Source organism: Ornithorhynchus anatinus, chromosome 17, assembly GCF_004115215.2.
Source record: "Ornithorhynchus anatinus isolate Pmale09 chromosome 17, mOrnAna1.pri.v4, whole genome shotgun sequence".
In the NCBI taxonomy this organism is placed as follows: Eukaryota; Metazoa; Chordata; class Mammalia; order Monotremata; family Ornithorhynchidae; genus Ornithorhynchus; species Ornithorhynchus anatinus.
Window position 1 is genome coordinate 28098774 of NC_041744.1, and position 21724 is coordinate 28120497.

Here is a 21724-nt window from a genome sequence, read left to right on the forward strand (position 1 = left end):
TTTTTTGCTCTTTAGAAACATCTGTATCAGCCCATATGTGAGAGGAGGACCCTCTGGTGGGGGATGGTTGGGGATGGGGATGGGAGCTTAGTTGGATGAGAGTCTTTCCAAAAATGGACAGAGGCCTGAAGTCCTAGTGTTTTCCCCCTCTACTTTCTTTTCCCCGTATCCCTTCCCTCATGAACATTTTAGGAAGCAATTTCAACCATCTTATTTGCATGTGAAAATGAAGAGGAGGGGAGGAAGTGTTGAAAATTCTATGAGCTTGTTTCTGCAGGGAAGGGATCTACCAACTCTGTTATATTGTACTCTCCCAACCACTTAGTACAGGGCTGTGCACACAATAAATGCTCAGTAAATACATTTGATTAATTGATTGTCAGCTCTAGCAACCACTTGAGTGGCTCCCTCAGTGTTCTACTCTGTAGAAGCACATTCAGTATACGTATAGTTCTGCATAGGTAGAACCTCACCATCAGTAGAATTCTAAAATGAAGGATCACTAGATACTCACCCTTGTGTGGAACATGTTCAGAAATTTCTCTCCAATTCTGGGTGTTCTTCAAATTAATTAATGGCATTTCCTTTCTTAGGAAAATATCGAGGCCAATTGTTTTCAATCACTTCTCTACTCACCTCTGACTCCCAGCCATTCTTTGTAATAGTTAATCAAATTCACAGCAGTGGAACTTAGCTTGTAAGTAGCACTTTGTTTTCATCCATTGGAAGTTTAAATTCAGCTCCCAGACTTTGCCTCTGGAATAATTCCCTCAAGAATTCACCTTTCACTCCCACTATTTTTTGCTCTTTTTTTTCTGAATTCAGTTGCTATTTACTAACTGCTTTTCACTTGCTCAGCACCTGTCTTCCACTCAGATCAATTTTTGTTTTATTAGTATTTACTGACTTTCCTCCTTTCCCAAGGTAAACTTGTGTCATTTTATCCTGAACAACTGCATTTCCAAATGTGAACCCGAGAAATGCTTAGAAACCTGAGGGATTTTTTGTTTTTAACAATTTAGGATATTCTAGTGTGTATTAGTTGTGAGTTTTGTTTTTATCAACAGCAACAAAGTCTCAGGAAGAGGACTGGTCTGGGCATTAATTGAATGAGTTACTGGGCAATTACATTTCTGCTGCTTTCTGACACTACCAAGTGCCGTTTTGTATCCTGAGGGAGAAATTTACTAAACTCATCCCTAGTGGTCTTAATTAGTTAACAAGGATTCTAAAATATGTATGATTTTCAGAATGGCTGGGGCTGGAAAGGGAGAAGGAAAGTTTAGGTATTTGAATAATATCCTATTATTTTCAACTTCCAATCTATTCTTATCCTTTCATTGCACCAATAATCCATCATACAGAGGAAAATTATTCCACACCATTCTATCTGAGAAATTATTTCCCCAAATTTTTTTCATCATATTTTCATGACTAAATTCCCTTTTGTCATGTCCCCATGCTTTTTAAAGCCTTCTTATCCAGAGTAGCCCAGATATGCATACCTACATTGGATACTGACCAACTCCAAGTCTTCTAATTACTTTCAAGTTATAGAGGATCATGTCGTGTGCAGATCAGATTAATGCCACTTTTACTTGTGGTTTTGGGGAGTCTTAAAGATATTTTTCTGGCTCCGCGAATCAATCTCGAATCATGACAGAGATCAATTCTAGCACTTTTTTGTTGCGATGTTAATTAATTTCTGAACAGATCTTACCATCTCTTAAATATCCTGCTGTGGTAATCCATCATCATGTTAAAGAAAAGGAAATTTGATCCATCACTGCTGGATTCTGATAGAGGGCTATAAGGGGAGGGAGGGTGAGAGTCATCTTCCCAGCAGTAATCAAACAGCTGTGATACATGCCACTTTAAACTTCTATCATCATATAATAGATGGGTCTCCTCTTCCTGAGAGCTTGCTTCAAAATCTTTAGACAGATGGACTCTGATGCAAAGGTTTCATTTTGTGAAATTTAAGGCTGTGAACTAGTTATTGACAAATACTACATCATTTGTTCCAGTCGAAGACACAGACTAATAAGTAGAACATTGGCACTAATCCTTATTTAATCAGCCTTAAAATGGTAATTTCAAATTGATGAGGGCATAGGGAATAGATTTTGTACTCATAAAGTGTTTCTAAAAATACCGGTGATATGTATACACAACCGTAGGATGAAATTAAGGAGCCCTTATATATGTGGAGGAAGAAGAACACTGTATGAGATCAGCAAGGCAGTCAAAGAACCAGAAACATACATAAGCTCTGAGCTCTTCCCTAATTCAAAAATGGCATTCTTATACTAAGGTACACAATATAGGTGTAGGAAAACATGTCTACCAATTTTGTTGCTGTGTACTCTTCCACATGCTTAGTTCAGTGTTCTGCATACAGTAAATGCTCAACAAATGCCATTGATTGGTAGGTGTGAATAGTCTGAAGTTTGTTATATTGGCTTTTGGCAATTCTGGGCACCCATATCTGATCATCTTCCACCCAGTCGAAAGATTTGATTTGCAGCATGGTCATGAGACATATTCTCTTATTGGTCTTTATGCCACAGAGGAAAATTGATCCAGAGACCCAGAGTTTTGGAAAAGTACAAATGTCATGGTAATACAAATTCATTTCTCCCTTTTTCCTCAGTTTGGGGTCCTACATTTTAATTTGGGCCAAATAAGGATAATATCATTAAATCATTGCTACTTATTAATTAAAACCCAACCATAATCTCCAAGTAGTAATGTAGCTAATGCTTAGGCTGAAAAATCTGTTTATTGTCACCTTGCCTATGACAGAAAAATGTTCTCAATTTTTTGCACCCTAAATCTTCTATAAATGTGGACAACATTTTCAGAGTTAATCTGATATCTTGTGCTATCTGTTACAGTCTCTTGTAAATGTTTCCTACAAAAGCCCTTTCAGTATTGGTATTATTGTTGTAAGTAACTTTTACAATTTTACAATTTACAGTTTATGCATTTAACTTTTATGGGGTTTTAAAAAGTTCAGTGATGCTGAAGATTGTATTTTGTGGAATTGAAGAGGGACACCATAAGAAAGAGTATAGAAAAGGAATTTAAATTATTTTATTTGTATCAGCTGTGTCAAGGTAATTCATTTGTGTGATTTATGAGGTTTTAAGGTCTTTCTTATGCTAATTAGACTAATTATACATTGTATAAATCTCACTAAGGTAATATATGCTCCATCTTATCTCTAAGACTACTCTAGGCCTTTTGTAATGAAATTGTGTTTGAACTAAATGTTCAGTCAATAAATAAAGTCAATTATAGCATAGATAGATACATGAAAGCTTTTAGATCCTTTTATTTAAGTTTATGAAGTTATGTTATACCAAATTATCTTATGCATATGGAACCAAGAACGTGGAAAAGCTTTAAAAATAAATTATGTTCAAAATGATGCTCCATCCTATGCTCTCTTTGACACTCTTTTTAAACTTTCATTTTAAAAATGAGCAAGTTTAATTGGCCAAATAAAGTGAAATTATTTTGTGAATTCTGAGAAATATGGGAGAGCCAATCTGCATAGTTCAAGTATGAATAAGCTGCCAGGTAATTATGTTTGACATTAGCCCTTACACCAAACCCTCATTCAAATGGATGGTCAGCACAGCCACTAAACATGAATACGCCAGTATTGAGGTAGGAAGAACTCACAATGCAAACCAGCAAAAATTTCAGATTCCTGCTTGCAGGAGGGAGACCCAATTTCAGCTAAATCTATTTTTGGAAGACAGTGTGGTGTATTGGAAATAGCACAGGTCTGGGAGCCAGAGGACCTGGGGTTGAGTCCCACCTCTGCCACTGGCCTTCTGGGTGATTTTGTAAAATTCCTTTAATCTCTCACCTCATCTGTAAAATGAGCATGTGTCTTTCCTTGCCCCCACAAGGATATTCTGAGGACAGAAATGAGTTTATATAACTTCAACCTATTATTAAAAATATTATTACAGCCTTTGTCTTTACTCAATTAAGATTTTTTTATTAATAGATATCAAAACTTGGCCAAAAAAGGTGTGTTAAATTTTTAAACTATTGTCATAAACACTTTCCAAAGTGGCACAAACACTCTTCTCTAAAATTCCTTCCACCAGTCAACTAAATAGTTATAAAATGAGTGTTAAACTCTGATTTTAAAAAGAAGTTTCCTAAAATGGCAAAGTCTTTCTTTCAAGTTCTTTGACATCTAAGAAAATTAATTCAACCTGTTCAAATTGGCCCCACTGTGTTGAAGAAAGATATGTTGTTCACATATCCTTACAAATCCAATGGAGCACTAGTATGAGCAGGAAGGGCAATATAAGTATGTGATGGAGAAAGAAGATAAGGCACTGTTTATGCTTTCTTTTTCATTACTCATATTGGACCAGTGCATCCATCCATCCAATCTGTAGAATTGTGCATGAGAAGAGATAAGCATGTCTCATAAAATCAAAAAACTGACAAATAATGCTGTTAGTTTATTTAATCATTTTATCTGCTAATATGTAATATACAAAAAGATGTTGAGGAAATTATAGGATGCCTTGTGAAAGCAGATACGGAACTGGTGAAATGGACAAATGTTGAAAATAAGAAGTCAGAACAATGCAACAGAGAGATAGCTTGTTATCTTTTTGTCCTATCCAAAATAAATAGGGAGATTTGGGAGCTATGGTCTACTTCAATAGTGACAGATTCAATAAAGGAGCAGTGTATTTATATGGTATTTTATATGTCAAATAATAGGTTTTGGGCAATGTGACAGTGGAAAAAATTGGAGATGAAAATTATTAAGAACAAGCCCGGTTAAATGCGAGTTTTGGCGGCCAGGTTGTGTTTCTGAAGTCTCTGAGGATAATAGATGGAATTATTCCACACCAGTTGGAGGGAAAAGTAATGACACCCTCCAAACCAGCCACTACCCTTATCTGCCATCCCCAGGACATGTGGCCTTGCTATATTTAGGGTGTATCTGTCAAGATCGTTAAGGGAGAATGGCAGAAGAGCAGAAAATAAAGGTGTTTGACTTTGTAAGTCTGGGCACATCCCATTTGTGTCATATTTCTTGAATGTTGTTTTCAAAGCAAGGTAAGTCATAAATAGAACCTTGTTTGTAAGTCACTAGCTCTGACTTCTTTTGATGACTTTGAGAGGAACTGTGGGCAAGTCACTTCATCTCTTTGGAAACGTAAATTACCAAATTTGTGGAATTGATACTGTCAGTTAGATTTGGGGATAAGATGTGATAAGCGTTTTGTTGATTTGGGTTAAGAAGCAGAGATTTGAGGCATACAGATATAGGAGGTTGGCGCTGTCATAGGAAGGAGAAGGATTTGAGCTCAAATATCCCTGCCATTTTATGGAACTTGAAAAATATGCCACATATTCCTGAGGCTTCAAACGAGGAAGAAAAATTGGGGACCTGTTAAATTGTCATACTATTAAATTACTCATATTGCCACACACTTAAGCTTTGTTGGCAACCCCATTATGTAAATTGTTGAAAGAATAGAATACTGTGGGATTAGTGTAGTGCTCTCCTTTTTCTTCTTTTTTTATAGTCCTATCTTAATATTTCAATACTATCCAACCTAAGATTTCGTATAGACATCCAATATAGAATCAGATTGTCCTTTTGGATCTTATTGTCTATGCAGATTTTATGCAGTTCTTTCAGTACTTGAAAAGCATCTCTGCTAATGCATAGATAATTATTAAAATTCAAGTCACTATTTCAGTTTTTAAACTTAAATCCAATTAAAAAAACCCTAAAGAGATTAAATATTCATGATTCCTTTAGCAGTGTCTGAGCATAAGGAAAGTAAGGTGGAACTCTATTCTCCTAATTACTGAAAGAAATGGAGTAACGGGAACCCTTTAAAGTGCTTCATTAAATATTTCAGAAGATCAAAGAACTGCATTATAAAGGTTATAGATGAAATATGCTCATTCATTTGGGATCATGGAAGAAAAGTAGATAATCACCTAAATTGGAAAAACAAATCTCTGTTCTTTTTGCATCACAAAGTGATTTTTGACTCAAGGAAATGTGTTGGTCTGTATACTGGACCTTAAATTAGGTTTTTTGGGACTGCATACATTTTCACATCAGTTGAAGTCTGTTGATGTGGTAGGGATATACTTTTGTTCAACAAGAAATGCATTTCACAGTGCAGGGAAAGAAAACAGAGGAACTGACTGCACCAGTGATTTCTTCACATCGTCTGGCATCTATAAGAATACATCCCTCAGGGTTAGGTAGTGGATTCAGAAAGTTCAGAAACATCACAAATCTTCCTGACAACCATTTTGAATGCTTATGGCATCATCTGAGTGAAAGCTGGTTTGTGCCACCGTCACTCTGTTTCAGTGCAGAGCCTCAGGGAGTTTGCTGTTGATTAAGGAGTTCCATGGCAGCTTCATTATGTCATGACACCTGACACTGAGACAAAACCCTGAGCCCAGCAGGTGTTTACCCCCAGCACCCTGCTGCATCCCTCTTCTCTCCTGATCAATTCAGCTTGGGTTAGGGTTCCTCCCAGGAGGCAGGGAGATTCTGACACTGCTGGGAGGTGAGAAGCTGAAGTAGCACATCTAGGATCAGTTCAAAGCACTTGGCTTCCCAGAGTCAAGCCATGCCCTAGGACTGTCGTCAGGGTGGCTGGCAACCAGACACAAGATCTTAGCAGGCCACCCTTTCATGTGACCTGATGACATAATGTGGTGCATTGTGTGATGTCATGACATTGTGCTACCCCCCATGGCAAGTAGGGAGCACTCTGTTAGGGTCCCCACTAGTTCATTCACTCCACTGATGGCAACATGTGGCTCCCCATTGTGCCATAGGAGGATGAGATAGATGCTAACTCTTCGGTGATGGTGAAGGGGAAGTAGAGAACAAGGGTGCCAGAAGAGAAAGTGCTGCCAGTTAAAATAAGTAATGTAATGATTTCTGCTTTCAAAGACAAGGAGAGACAATTACTCTTCCCCGCTTCAAAGATTTATTGAAGGCACATCTCCTCCCAATCCCACAATACTTACCGTAATACTTAATATATCTGTAATATATTTATTTATATTGATGCCTGTGTCCCTCTCTAGACTGTAAGCTCGTTGTGGGCAAAGAATGTGTCTCTTATATGGTTGTATTGTATGCTCCCATTCACAATGCTCAGCACACAGCAGTAGCTCAGTAAATACGATTGACTGACCAACAGATGGATGTAGACTTCAGTGTTGAAAGCTTATGTTCAAAACAATAAATTAAAGAGAATGAAGAAACCTATATAGATATTCCCAGTTACATCCACTCACTCATGTACTGGCTTGCTTTTTGATGTCAGAAGTAGTATTTCTCATTCGCATATATTTTTAATTTTAATATTCCAGACAAGGTTATTATAGGGGTATGAGAACAACAACAAAAAAAAACCCAAAAACCTAACTTCAGCCTTTCTACTATCTGCCTTTGGCCACTCCCTTAAAGACCCTCTCTCCCCTGCCACTCCTCCCATATGTTAAGAGCAGGAACGAGTTAGAGGAACCTTGGAGATCATAGAGGCCTAAATTTAGTTGTCAAACATGTCAAATATGTGAGAGTAGAATTATGACATCTTTGATGTTTTATCGAAAATTAGGTTATTCTTAGTAGAGATGGGTGTGTTCCCATGTAATTGTAGAGTATTTATTGGAAAAACATGGGTAGGCTATCAAAGGGGTTTCACACTGAATTGAGCTCTTGGACATGAAAGATTAATTGCTCATAAATGCATTACACAATGTATTCAATGTATTATTGATTATTCACTGAAATTAATAAACTTTTGTCTTTGTCCAAATATGACTCGATGTGGAGTATGCAAAGTTAGTACATGCTCTTTATCAGGTTTGCTGGAATGCCAATCAAAAACTGACCTTCTCATGTCCAAATCATCAGCAAAGCTTCATTTCAAATGAAAGTACTTTAGCGTGGTTCAGTGGAAAGAGCATGGGCTTTGGAGTCAGAGGTCATGAGTTCGAATCCCAGCTTTGCCACTTGTCAGCTGTGTGACTGTGGGCAAGTCACTTAACTTCTCTGTGCCTCAGTTACCTCATCTGTAAAATGGGGATTAAGACTGTGAGCCTCACGTGGGACAACCTGATTCCCCTGTGTCTACCCCAGCGCTTAGAACAGTGCTCTGCACATAGTAAGCGCTTAACAAATACCAACATTATTATTATTATGAAATATCAAGGCAGTGTTTATTATCTAGATGGCATTATTTGTGATTTTGTAATGTACAGTCTTTCTGAAAGAAAATGCGCAAAATAGATGTTTTAGCTCTTTTCATAATTGCAACAGAATTTGGTCAGTATGTAATCGATTTTTAAATTGAAAACTTATGAATGCAAAGTACATATATAAGGGATTTTTCTAAGGCTGATTATATTCGTTTACTTCTGTAGAAGTTATTGTATTCCAGACTAGTTACTATCATTAGGAGCTTATAAAATGAAATGGTCCAATATGTCCTTCATTATCTCTACAGCTGTATTAGTTGAATTCGTAGAAGTAGAACAGACCTACAGCGAAGTAAAATAGCAGTCTAGTGAAAGGAGACATTTTAAAAATGTAAATCTTATGGATAAAAATTGGGGCCAAAGCACATGCATGGATAAGGTATTGAGGCTTGTCATAAGTGGCTTAAGTTTCTAAAATAAAAAGAAATTTAAAAAACAGCAAATCAATAGGTTGATTAGATCATATGTAGCCATTATAGAAAGGCTTGTGTGTGTGTGTGTGTGTGTGTGTGTGTGTGTACATGTGTTGGGGTAAGGGGTGTGGGGAGTGTGGTTCTTTATTTAAAATATTGAAAAATTCCAAAAAATTAGTTTCTGTATTTTTAAAGTGTCTAAAATTTTCTAAACTCAGCCTCATCAGTGAATTGTGGCTATTCTGTCTGTAAATATGCTTTTATTCAACCACTAACCCCATACTTACAAATCTGAAGTTATACTGTCACCTCACTTATTCCTGGTTTATCAGTGTCAAAACATAAGTCTTTTACAGCATGATTCTTCTACTCAGTTTTAGTCCATCTCAAAACTGTTTCCTAATAATAATATTTGTTAAGCACTTACACTATGCCAAGCACTGTGTGAAGTGCTTGGGATAGAAGATACAAAGTAATCAGGTTGGACACAGTCCCTGTCCCACATGGAGCTTACCAATATTACTGAGGCACAGAGAAGTTAAGCAACTTGCTCAAGATCACACAGCAGAGAAGTGGCAGAGCTGGGATTAAAACCCATGACTTTCTTACTCCTAGACCTGTACTCTATCCACTACATCGTGCTGCTCTTGTATGATTACGTGCATATGTGTCCAGACATAATATAAACAACAAATTGCATGTATGATCTAGGACATTACATATGTATAAATATCTGGTCTTAAACATTCTAAATAAAATTAAAAGATCTTAATGAGTTGTCCCATGTAATTAAGTTTCATTATAGTAAGCCTTATTCAATAAAGTAATATTAAATTGAGTTTATTCCTGGAGGGCTATTTTTATTTTCAGTATGAAAATTAAGTACACTTATCCAGTTTGATGATACAATGGCTGCTCAATGCAATGCCAAGAGGGAACCAGCTGCCATACCAATTATCTGAGTATCTCTGCATCTTCTGGGGAAAACAAAAAGGCAGAGTTATGGTTAACAAAGAAGACTTGAAATATGCAATCTTTTATAACTTTTTTAGGATGGTAATCTGTTTGGAAATGGTTTTCAGAATATAATGAAAATTGATAAATGAAATTGTTTCAGAAAAATCACAACACAAAACACACAACACATTAAATACCAGTTAAAGGAAGAATAAAAATATTAAATTGTCTTTTGATGGTTTTTAGTCACACAGGTGAGAAGTTTAGTTTCGCCCTCGTTTAGAGGATATTAACCAGGAAAATTTTCTACCAACCTCTGACCATTTCATCTGATTCGTTTTCAAGCTCCTTCTCTTCCTTACCCCATTTGAATGTGGGTGTGCAAGAATCGTTTCTCAGGACTCTACTCTTATTTTATATTTACTCTTTTGGGAAACTCACAAACTAGCTTACCTTCAACTACCATCTATCCCTATGAGGCTGATTTCAAAGTCTACAACTATAACCTTGACCCTCTGAGTCACTGCCCAGCCTTTCCTTTCCTCCCGTTTCAGAAGCCTCTCCATCCAGGATGTCCTGCTGCCACTTCAAGTTTAATGCATCTGAAACTGACTTCTTCACCAACCCTCAGGTCCCAACACTGTTGAACCACCCCCAGGCTCCATGTACCACTGGTTCACATGTTTAGGGTCATTTGACTTCTCTCAAATCTACCCCTCACAGCACTCTCTTCAAACCACTTGACATTTCTTCCTCGGAATAGTTAACGAATGCTCCCTTTCTTCTCCACTGTCACTTTTCTTAATGATATCTGTTAAATGCTTACTGTGTATAGGCCCTGTCAGTAAGACATCCATTTCTCAGCTCCTGCTCTTCAAATGCATCATATGAAGTTTCTAGAATTGAGATTCCATCCAGTTTTAGCTCTAAAGCAGAGAATTATATTGACAGTAGCTAAAACGTAGACAGTTTCTTTCTCTATTTCATTTTCTTTGGCCCTCATCTCTATGACAATTAAGCATGAAATTGGTTTTGTCAATAAGTCACCAGATATTTTTGCTAGAAACAAATAAGAATGAAATACTGACAAAGTGCTTAACTGGGAAGCTAACAACAAGCCATATAAAAATACTTCAAATAGGTAATGGAAAGTTAGGATCAATAACAAGAAAGTAAAGTTCAGATTGGATAGATATATGCATGGAAGTGGATCTTTTAAAGAAAAAAAGTTCCATGGCCTAGTGAAAAGAACATGGACCTGGGAATCAGAGCACCTGGGTTCTAAACCCAGCGCTACCAATTCCTTTCTGTGTGACCTTGGTCAAATCACTGAACTTCTCTGGAAGATAAGAAATCAATACCTGTTCTCTGTCCTGCTTAGACTGTGACTCCCATGTGGGACAGAGACTTGTATCTACCCCAGTGCTTAGAACAGTTCCTGACATGTACATATAAGCACATAACAAATATCAATATATGTCACTATATCAATTGCATTTATTGAGCACTTGCTGTACTAAGTGCTTGGGAGACTACAACACAACAGTATAACAGACACATTCTCTGTCCACAGCAAGCTTACATTCTATAGGGGGAAACAGATATTAATATAAATAAATAAATACATTACAGATATGTACATAAGTGGTGTGGGGCTGGGGGTGGGAGTGGTGAATAAATGGAGCAAGTCAGGACAAAGCAGAAGAAGGTGGGGAAAGAGGAAATGAGGGCTTACTCAGGGGAGGTCTCTTGTTATGAGATGTAGACGCACGTTACTGAGGGATCATTTCCTCATTTTCTCCCTCCCAGTCACAGATAGTCTTGGATCCAGAGATCAATCATTCCAGGACATTCTTTTGAAGAAAAAACAACCCCAAAATAATAAGTAACCATCAGAAACCCTGCCATTGTATGACGTTACTCATTCTTGTTCTCGTCTAACACTTCTAACCTATTTTAGCCTCTCTTGACTTGTGACCTCTACATTGCCTCATTGGTTTCTGAAAGGACTGTTTGGCAATTATCTATGCTGAAAATTTAATTTTGTTGTACTTCATCAAGTGCTTAGTGCAATACTCAGCACAGAGTAAGTACTCTAATAATAATGACAGAAAGTTGAAGTATTTACTTCAATATAAGACCTCATTTTCCTTTCCACATAGTCTCATCATTTTCCTTGTCAGTACTAGTCTAACTTCATTCCTTCTAGACAATGATTGGATTTAAAGATGGTTTATTGTAAATGAAGCATAAAGACTGCTTGATTTACTAGGCTGTCTGTCATCTGCTGGTATGATAAGTGAAAGTCTCTTCCAGCTTGTTTTCTAAAACCACGATAAAAATGGTTGTTTGGTAAAATGTACTGATAAGGCACTGATGAAGAACATTATGAAATGAATTATGACTGTAATTATCACCATATTATAAACTCTAGAATGGTAGTACAAGTGGATTCAGAGTTGACTATTAAAAATGAAAAGAATACATTTATATCTACAGTCTTCTCCTAATCAACCTTTCTATCAGTGTCCTTGCCTTTCCATTTTACTTTTGAATCCTTTTGAGAGCTTATTCCATATCTGTTCACCACTCCATATCTACAACCACTTGTTTACTGTTAAGTGCTGTGCTACCTTTGAGTCATTTGATTATAAGTTCTCAGATAGAAGAAACTGATTTATCTGTATCTGATCCATCAATGTAAATTCAGGAGTCAGGGCTGAATGATGTTTGAAGATAAAGCGCACCCCCCACAAGGAACCCCATTATTTCTTCTTTTTAGCTATTCTCTCCTTTCACTTGAGAGCTATTCTTATAAATGCTTTAAATTTGATTTCTCCTTTTACAGAGGTAGTTTTAGATAGTAGACTGATTATGATGAGACATTTCTTATCTTTCAGAAACCTTAATTTGTTTCTATGAAAATTATATAGTTCTTTCTCAAGGCAGAAGCCTATGGGTGGGGTAACCACAGATCACTTTAAGGATCAAGGATTGTTTGGGACAATTAAATCTCATAAATCCCAGCACACTAGGAAAGGCATATAAACACCACTCAGGTGATAAAGCCATTTCACAATCTATTGTGCTAAAAGCAAATATAAGCACAACTGAATAGCTCCCTGTTTAGGTGATGGTTATGCTCAGAAGGGCAAAGCATAGCGGTGAGTAGAGTGCCAAGGCTTTAAGCTATTGGCAAGCAATATTGTCTCTCTTCCAATTACCTAATATTCTCTCTTTTGTAAAGTGCTTAGGTACCACAGTGATAAATACCAATTGCATGGAAGTAAAGCTAAAGAGGGCTACAGTAATTACAATAGCGATAGTAGATTAGAACCTGGAGATAGATCCTCTTGTCAGTCAGTGTTATAAAACTTAAAGTACAGTATACCATCAATTTAATCAAGTTAAGTGTCTTTATATAGAGAGCATCTTGGATGGCACAGGGATTTTTGAAACAACAATAGATACACTGTGGTGTACTCTTTAAATACTAGAAATTGCCACATCTGTGTTTTGCAGCTAAAGAAACTCATCCTACCCTGCGTGATTCTAAAGGAATACTTAGTTTCTTCCTCCATTAAAATTATGCACCTGTACATATCATAGGAAATCTTAAAGCACCTTGATTTCCTGCAAGAGCATTTTAATTCCAAAAAAAAGCCTCCATATACCTCATCCCAAAGTGTCACTATAGACATTTTGGAGTTTGCTCTGTTCTACATTAAGAAGATAAAAAATTTTAAAAAATTGCTATATTAATAATAAGTTAGGGAAATGCCCAAAATCAGTTTCATTGCTTTCAAGCACAAACCATTTTACTGAGTGCATAATTAATTTCATTCATTAGAATGTCAAGAATTAATTTGGCTGCATTAAATACTATGGGTGGAGGTAATTATTTGTGAATAAGATATGACTTATTCCTCATTATATTTCTTCATTATGAGAGTATATTATATCATGTGTAAATGTATTGCACAAATTTCCAAAATATTTAACAGTATAAAATCATTTTTTTAACATCCACATATGGCTATTCCACTTTCAAAGTTTCATCAGAGGGTGGAAAGCAAAGACTTCTGTCTTGGTTTAAGGTCTCTATCTCAGGCACGGAAACTAGATTTAAAACATTTTAAAAATAACTGGTTGGTTTGAAATGCCCTGTTCTCCATGAAATAGTCGCTGTTTGTTGAATTCGGGCCTTCTTATTCTAGGATCTTAATAGTACTCAATAGAAATGACCTTTGTATTGCTCCAAGAAATCTTCTAGGTTTCCTGATTTTAAAATGCACATTGATTTATTTGCAATATATTTGGCTTCTGGAGTTTGTAGGGGCTTCCTATAAGCTCCTTGTGGCGCAAGAAACATGTCTATCAACTCTTCTGAATTGTACTCATCCAAGGGCTTAGTCAGTGTTCTGCACATGGTGAGCCATAAATGTGATTGATTGATTACCAGCGTGGCTCAGTGGAAAGAGCACGGGCTTTGGAGTCAGGGCTCATGAGTTCGAATCCCAGCTCTGCCACTTGTCGGCTGTGTGACTGTGGGCAAGTCACTTAACTTCTCTGGGCCTCAGTTCCCTCATCTGTAAAATGGGGATTAAGACTGTGAGCCCCACGTGGGACAACCTGATTCCCCTATGTCTACCCCAGCGCTTAGAACAGTGCTCGGCACATAGTAAGCGCTTAACAAATACCAACATTATTATTATTATTATTATATTTCCTAGGTTAGATTATGACAATATAAATCATTCTCCTTACGAACTGCAAGGGTCCCAGAGAAGGTTGCACACTGGGTGTAGGGCTTCAGAGAGTTGTGACAATGGGAAGGTCACCACTGATTTCAGAGTCTGGGATCCTTACTCAACCTCATTCATTCATGTGTGGACCTATTTATACCAGAGCAGTGCCTTTAGTGGAGCCAGAGACTTCAACATTAAACTTGGCATGCCTTTCTAGGACATGCTGGGGAAGTTGTTTACATCTGTTTTAATTGGATTTTTCTCTGTCAAAGAGTGAATGAAAATAGAATTTTCATTCCTAAATTATAAAGTTACAGTGAAGTTATTTCATGCTACTACTGTATTTTGTGGCAGACTAGACAGGAATAATGACTTTTTAAAAATTTACATTGTAATTTTATTTGAAAGAGGTTGTTAATTGGTGAGCAGTGTACTTAGCAGCATGACATAGTAGACAGAGCATGGGCTTGGGTGTTTAGTAGACAGAGCATGGGCCTGGGAGTCAGAATTTCACTAATCCGGGCTCTGGTGTGTGACCTTGGACAAGTCATTTTCTCTGTGCCTCAGTACCCTCATCTGTGAAATAGCGATTGAGACTGTAAGCCCCACATGGGGCAGGGACTGTGCCCATCCCGATTTGCTTGTATCCACCCCATTGCTTAATACAGTGCCTGGCACAGACTAAGTGCTTAACAAATACCACAGTTGTCATTATTATTATCGGCAGTGTGCTCATAAAGAATTATGGAATCCTTTTATGGGTGATACCATGGAACAACAAAAAATTCACTGTGAATTTAATTATGTTTAACGGGGTGATTCTTTTCAATGGTAAAGCTTTTTGGATGCATTTTTCAGCTTGTTTAGCATGAACAATAAGATAATCTTTACAGAGAAATAGAGGTTATATGTATTAGTGTGTTAGTAATCAAGACAAATTCCCAAAAGCTTTGTATAACTGGATTAACAAATGAAAGCCATCTAATTTGGGGATGATTTGCTCTGTGTATATAAATACAAATAAAATGATAAATGAAAATAATTTTCAAACAAAATGTGAGACTATTTCCAAAAGGAGAGCATCTGCTCTGTCAACTCTTCTGTGAACTGCATTACTACCCAATATGCAATCATGGAAATAAAATCTTGTTTTAAAGTCAACTTGAATTTTTTATAGATTCCTGCCCAATAAATTTTAAATAGTACACAATTCATATTCTAGATGTATCATTCTCCAGTTCATTCTTGCATGGCTTTTAGAGTTACTGTAGTTTCTGCTTTATCCTTCACTGGCAGTAATAGATGGACCTTCCACTGTGTTCTGGGCAGATCCATTTATACTAAACTGTCCTATCACAAATTCTAATATTTTTTGTTTGTTTTGTGGGTGTCCTTTTTAATCTTTAGAATCTGAGAGGTTGTTAGATATATACCTTCAATTTCCACCTCTTTTTGTTATTTAAGAATCCAGCTGTATTTTGTGACTCTAATAATGAATAGAGGGTTATCTACTTTTTATCTAATCACATAGCTTTTACATTAGAGATACTGCATGATGCATAAAGCATTCTCAAAACAGGCACTGGCCTTCGGGTGACTTACTGATGACAACTTTTCAGAATGATGTGGCATGCCTAACTAGACATTTTCATGGCCTGTAGATAACAAGGTGAAGAGTCCATAAACACTGGAATACACTAGAATACCACAAGGCACTAAAGCAATTCCAATTTACTGAATACTGCTTGTTTTTTCTGTAAAGGACATTTCTCTTTCACAAAATGGAAGTATATCTTGTGCTTAAAATGAGCAAATGAAAGGTGTAAATACATAAAACAGCTAGCATAGAACATTAATATTGAAAAAAATTGGTTTGGTTTTACAGCTATGATGTTGAGTTATATTTGCACAGTTATGTGTGCAAAGGATAGTTTACCCTATACACATATAAAGTCTACATACATAAAAGCTTTTTTGTAATACAAATATAAATATTCCTTTTTTTTCAAGGCTTTAATGTGTAGGTAAACTTTTCTTAGCAATTCACCCGAATCTTGTTTTTAAGGTCTTGAGGTTTTATTATTTTCTTTGAAAATCTGCATTCAAATTTGGAACACATTTATTTCTCCTTTAAATTTTTCAGGTAAAGTTGAGTAAAATGCATTTTACTCTAGACTGTGAGCCTATTGTTGGGTAGGGATTGTCTCTATTTGTTGCAGAATTGTACTTTCTGAGCAGTTACTACAGTGCTCTGCACACGGTAAGCGCTCAATAAATATGATTGAATGAATGCATTTTCCCCTCTGAAATGCTAAGTGCCCCCTTGGTGCTATTAACTGTAAAAGATTGTTGAAAGAGGGAACTCATAGAGCTTTCGACATTTGTTTTACCTCACGTTTGGGTGTCAGCTTTATTACATTTGTAACAGTGTTTCCCAGCATCTACTTCCTAGAAATGAGAAAAGTAAGGAATTCTTCCCCTTGGAAGTTCCTTTGGCAAAATGGTCTTCAAAGGTTTCATTGTTGCTTTTCGTCTCCATTAAAGTCAGTGGTACACTCTTCTTTATTCTGCTTCAAGGGGGCTCATACAACTTTGGACCAGCTCTAAGAGCTTTTTAACCTGATTCTTTGAAAATGTCTCATTCTTCCACAGTGTGTTTTCTCCATGTCATGTCTCTTTAGGTGAGGGTCCCACAGTTTCCTCCTCAGAAGAAATTGGTTTGATTTGGAAATGAAATATGTCTGTGCTTCTCCTCATCTTTCAGTGGGACATCTATCACAAATCCCTCCTTTTTTCCCACACCACATACTAAGGAGACACGATAGCTTGCTCATTTCTGCACGTTGTTCGGTCAAATTCACTTTAGGTGGTTTATCATATTTATTAGACTTACTCGTTCCCCTGCAGAATGGGAGTGTCAGCCAGTTAAATCTCACACTGGTTGGTGAGTGTGGTTTTACCCAGAGTGGGAGGAATTGTTTCTCTTTTGCTTCTTAGGCGTAAGTGCTTCTCCATCTGCCTTGGACCAAAGGACGTGTAGTGGAGATGTGATGGGACTGAGATACTTGGCCCTCATTTCATCTGTCTTTTTTGCCACAAGCAATCAGCTGCAAAGAAGCCATTTGGTTAGCCAATAGAATACCGCCTTGCCAAGGCTACTGCTAAGAAGGAAAAAGAGACTCTAAAGCTCTAAATGGAGCACCCCGGAAATTGAATGATATATCATTTTGGGCATCTGATGCCACTACTGTCATTTGACTGGGGAATGACTTCATTCATCTCAGTGAATGAGTTAATTAGTTTTTGGGTTTTTTGTTCTATATTTGGCATTTCCAGTTGTGAAAATGTCTCTTGATTTGAAACACATGTTCTTACTTGGCCTTGCCTCCCCATCTTTAGCCTTGTACTCACATCTTAACCCCAGCCCAGAACTTGCTCCTCCTTCAGATCTACCAGACCACTGCTGTTTCCAGTTTCAACCAACTGTTAGCTTCTGGTGGGCAAGAATTGTGTGTATAACTCTTTTGTATTGTGCTCTCCTTTGTTTTTTAAATGCTCTATGAGCAGTAGAGGCTCAGTAAATACAATTAATTAGCTAATTAATTGCCCTCCTGAAATCCTGCCTCCTCCCAGAAGCACTCCCCAATGAATTTCCTCTTCTCTAGGCTCAGTTGTCCCAACAACCATCTCAGCCCTTGGGTATTTGCAGTTACCCATGAGACTTATGTACCTATTTTTTTGAGGGGGAGGATGGTTTATAGCTTCACTTATTCTGCATTCCCTAGAAATAGCACCTGTTAGGTTTTGTTTGTTTGTTTTTATGGTATCTGTTAAGAACTAGTACAGGCACTATGCTGTGCTGGGGTAGATACGAGATATTCAGGTTGGACAAAGTCTTTGTCCTACACAGCGCTCACAATTTTAATCTCCATTTTACAGATGAGGTAACTGAGGCAAAGAGAAGTTAAGTGACTTGCTCCAAGTCACACATCATACAGTGTTGGAGTCAGGATTAGAATCCAGGACCTCGGACTCCTAGGCCCATGCCCTTTCCATTAGGCCATGCTGCTTCTTTATATTTCCTCTTGACAGATAATGTCCATCTTTCCATTAGTTTGAAAGCTACTTGTACTTGCCTTATAGTCTCCCAAGCACCTAGTATCTAGTACATGCTAGGTAATTATAATTGATTTATTAACTAATTGATTCCCTAACATGTATGGACTTAATTTGCAAGGATTCTCATCCATATCACTGATTCATCCACTTGGGTCAAACGTCTTCCTTTTGATCACAGAGAAGGCAATCACCACCCAAGGTACTTCTGTCTGTGTTGCTTACCAAGGACCAAAAGCTGAGAAAACAATTATGTATAACAAAGAGAGCCCTGGATAGGAACTAAATAAATTTTTTTTCTCACCAGAAACAATCCTTATATTGTTGGTTCAGCTATTCTTTAAAAACTAATAGGTTCTTCCTTCTTAAGGTGGGCTTTATGGGAAATCAATGGGATAGAAGGCAAATATGGCCTCCTAAATGGAAGAACAATCTGGAAGGGCAACTCAACAAAAGGTTTATTCATATCCCTGAAAGTAAATATATTTGGGGAACTATAATCAACAGTAGCTAGATTATTCTCTGCTGTAATGTCTAGGTAAATCAGGATAATTGAGAAAAACTTTGGTTGCTTATTAGCCTGTCTTTGTCATTCTGGAGCAGCTTTTTAAATTTCATTGCCTTTTAAATTTGATCTATTTGTCAGTTCTATTGAAAGTAATGTAAAGTGACACATAATTTCATCATGCTTGGTCAACATGTAACTCAACAATCGTAGGCTAGCCGATTCTACAGGTACAACTGTTGAAATCAATATATATGACAATAGAACAGTAACATAAGACAAGACCAACTGCTAGTACTATAACCAATTGCACCCTGTGCTCTTCGTTATTCAAGTAGATTTTCATAATTGGTAGTGAGAAAATGTTGCTAAGAATTAAATGTACAATATCTGGACTATGGAATGCAGTAAGTAGAGCAAGGTTTTTATCAAATATTCTCACCAATTCATTTGCAGAATGCCTGGTTTCTATAGAAGAGGTCATAAATGGGAAAAGAGAGTAGGGATATTAAAAAAAAGTTCACCTCTATGACAATAATGCTAAACATCTTTTGTAATGAGAATATATCTGATGTAGCAACTCTCATTTTAACAAGATGTCCCCTCACATTGTAAGTACTGAAAATGTTGAATTAAAAGTTTAATTCACAATGAAATGAAATAAATCTCTGTAGAATAAATCAAATGTCTCATCCATGAAGGGTAATTATCTTTCTTTTTCTCCTGAAAAGACATCCGTGACTGAGTTGTGCCTTTCATCTGGTGGAAAAACATACTGTTTCTCTTTGGGTTTTTGAATCCCATAGCTGAATAAGAATTTCTTGGGTTTAGTTGGTTGCAGAAATGAATGACATCTGTTAAATATACTCACTACATTTCCCTTTTTATGCTGAGAAACAGTATTTTATCAGAAACGTGCATTCTTATTTCAATAGGTAAAATCAGAGATTTGAGAAACCGTATGTGGAAACAGTTACAGTGGGGGCAGTCGTTTAATCATGGCTTCCCCCGTAATGATGCCAAGCATTTTTTTTTCTTTTTCTAAAAGGAGTTAGATATAAATGATAGCAAAGCATAAATAGCCAGTTGGAATGGCAAGTGTGTGTCTGATTCTGCTTTAATCACCGAGGGCAAAGGAAAGGTCTTTTACAGCAGAAGAATAGCTGAGCATTTAACTGTCACTATTCAATGCCCTGATCCTTCAAATGGTCTGCAAAGACTAAGGGGTCAAACTGTCAATGTGTTCATTTTTAAGGTATGTGGGTGTTTCATTTAAGTGACTTCTAGAATCTAGGAGGCATTCGAGGAAAAGACTTACACAATCCTTTAAAAATAAAGCCACAAAATCCCTCTAGGTGTTTATTTTAATGTTTTACAGAGTCCCTTCAGTTGCTCTTTTTTTGTGTGTCTCTTTTTCTTGGAACTGATAAATGTGTATACCCTCCAGCCATTTAACAATATTAAGTGCTTGAATCAGTTGGGCTGGATAGAAAATGATTTTGTATGAACAAATACTGTAAATACTGTAAATAAGATAAATAAAATGAAGTCAAAATATGGAATAGAAATCAAAACCGATTTTACCTCTTCCCAATGTCCTTCACCCCTCTTCCTCCCCACTTCCAACCAACAACCTGCACAGTCATTAGACTTAGATTTTTTTTCCCTCTTCTTGAAGGTACAAGCTCTTTAAAATAAGAAAACAATTCTATTTAAGCAAACATAATGTAGGTGTAGAAAGTAGATTGCATGGTGGTGTTCTTACCAAATTCTCAGACTTTATTCACTTTGATGTGGTTATCTTTGCACCAATTCAACATAAACCATTTTGCAAACACTTCCCCAAGCACTGGAGTGGTTTCAGTGCTGGGACAAGCAGTAGGAATCGGTAGTAATAAAAGCATCAGCAGGATTCATTTGCAGTCTCCTGCTGGGAGACACTTTACCTTAGCAGCTTAAATTATATTGAATCCTAATGAATGAAGAAGAGGATTCCTGCCAGGGAATAGTTTGTAACTTGCAAAAGTAGATATAATTACATCATATTTCTGCCTTTGCAGAAGGGTGGCTCTCCTTTGATAGTACCTGATGTTATTTACTTCTGCTACTTCCAACCCTGTTTAGTCATCTTGTTGATGTATAAATCATTCCCAAGAAGTTTATGTACTTTTTATTTCTACTTTACTGCTAAACAAAAAATGTAGTGATGTTTATTTTTTCCCCACTCTCTACCCACAAGGCCTGTTTCTTAGGTCTATATTCTTCAACAAATTTTACTTAGTAATCACAATCCTGTAATGTGCAGACAGATCTATTGGCAAACAAATTCTGCCTAAAAGTCAACGGAAGCAATGACTGAATCAATAGCCCAGGCTTCCAACAATATTTTAATGATACATTCATTTTACCGCACCATGCGATTTCACTACATGTTTTTGCACAGAGCGTCACAGCAAATTTAGGGAGTTTTCTGGCAAAGCAAGTCTGTCTAGATGTAATGTCACATAGTGTCAAGGGAAGTGGTTCTGCAGGCTGCCATGAGTACAACATTGGCCTCCTTGAGTACTATGTTGTAAGTTTTATTGAAGATGGAGTTCTACAAGAACATAATTCCCAAAAAGGTGTATTTCTGATTTTTTTTTCAGATTTAGGGTGTGGCTATTTATGATGCTTAGCCTGATTCCATAAAT

The 21724-nt window shown here is 36.9% G+C and overlaps 1 protein-coding gene across 5 annotated transcripts in view; it reads left to right on the forward strand.

Annotated features, from left to right (window-relative positions):
• Positions 1-21724, forward strand: part of CADM2 (cell adhesion molecule 2) — a 779394-nt gene that overhangs the window by 433501 nt on the left and 324169 nt on the right. The gene's annotated exons all lie outside the window — the stretch shown is intronic.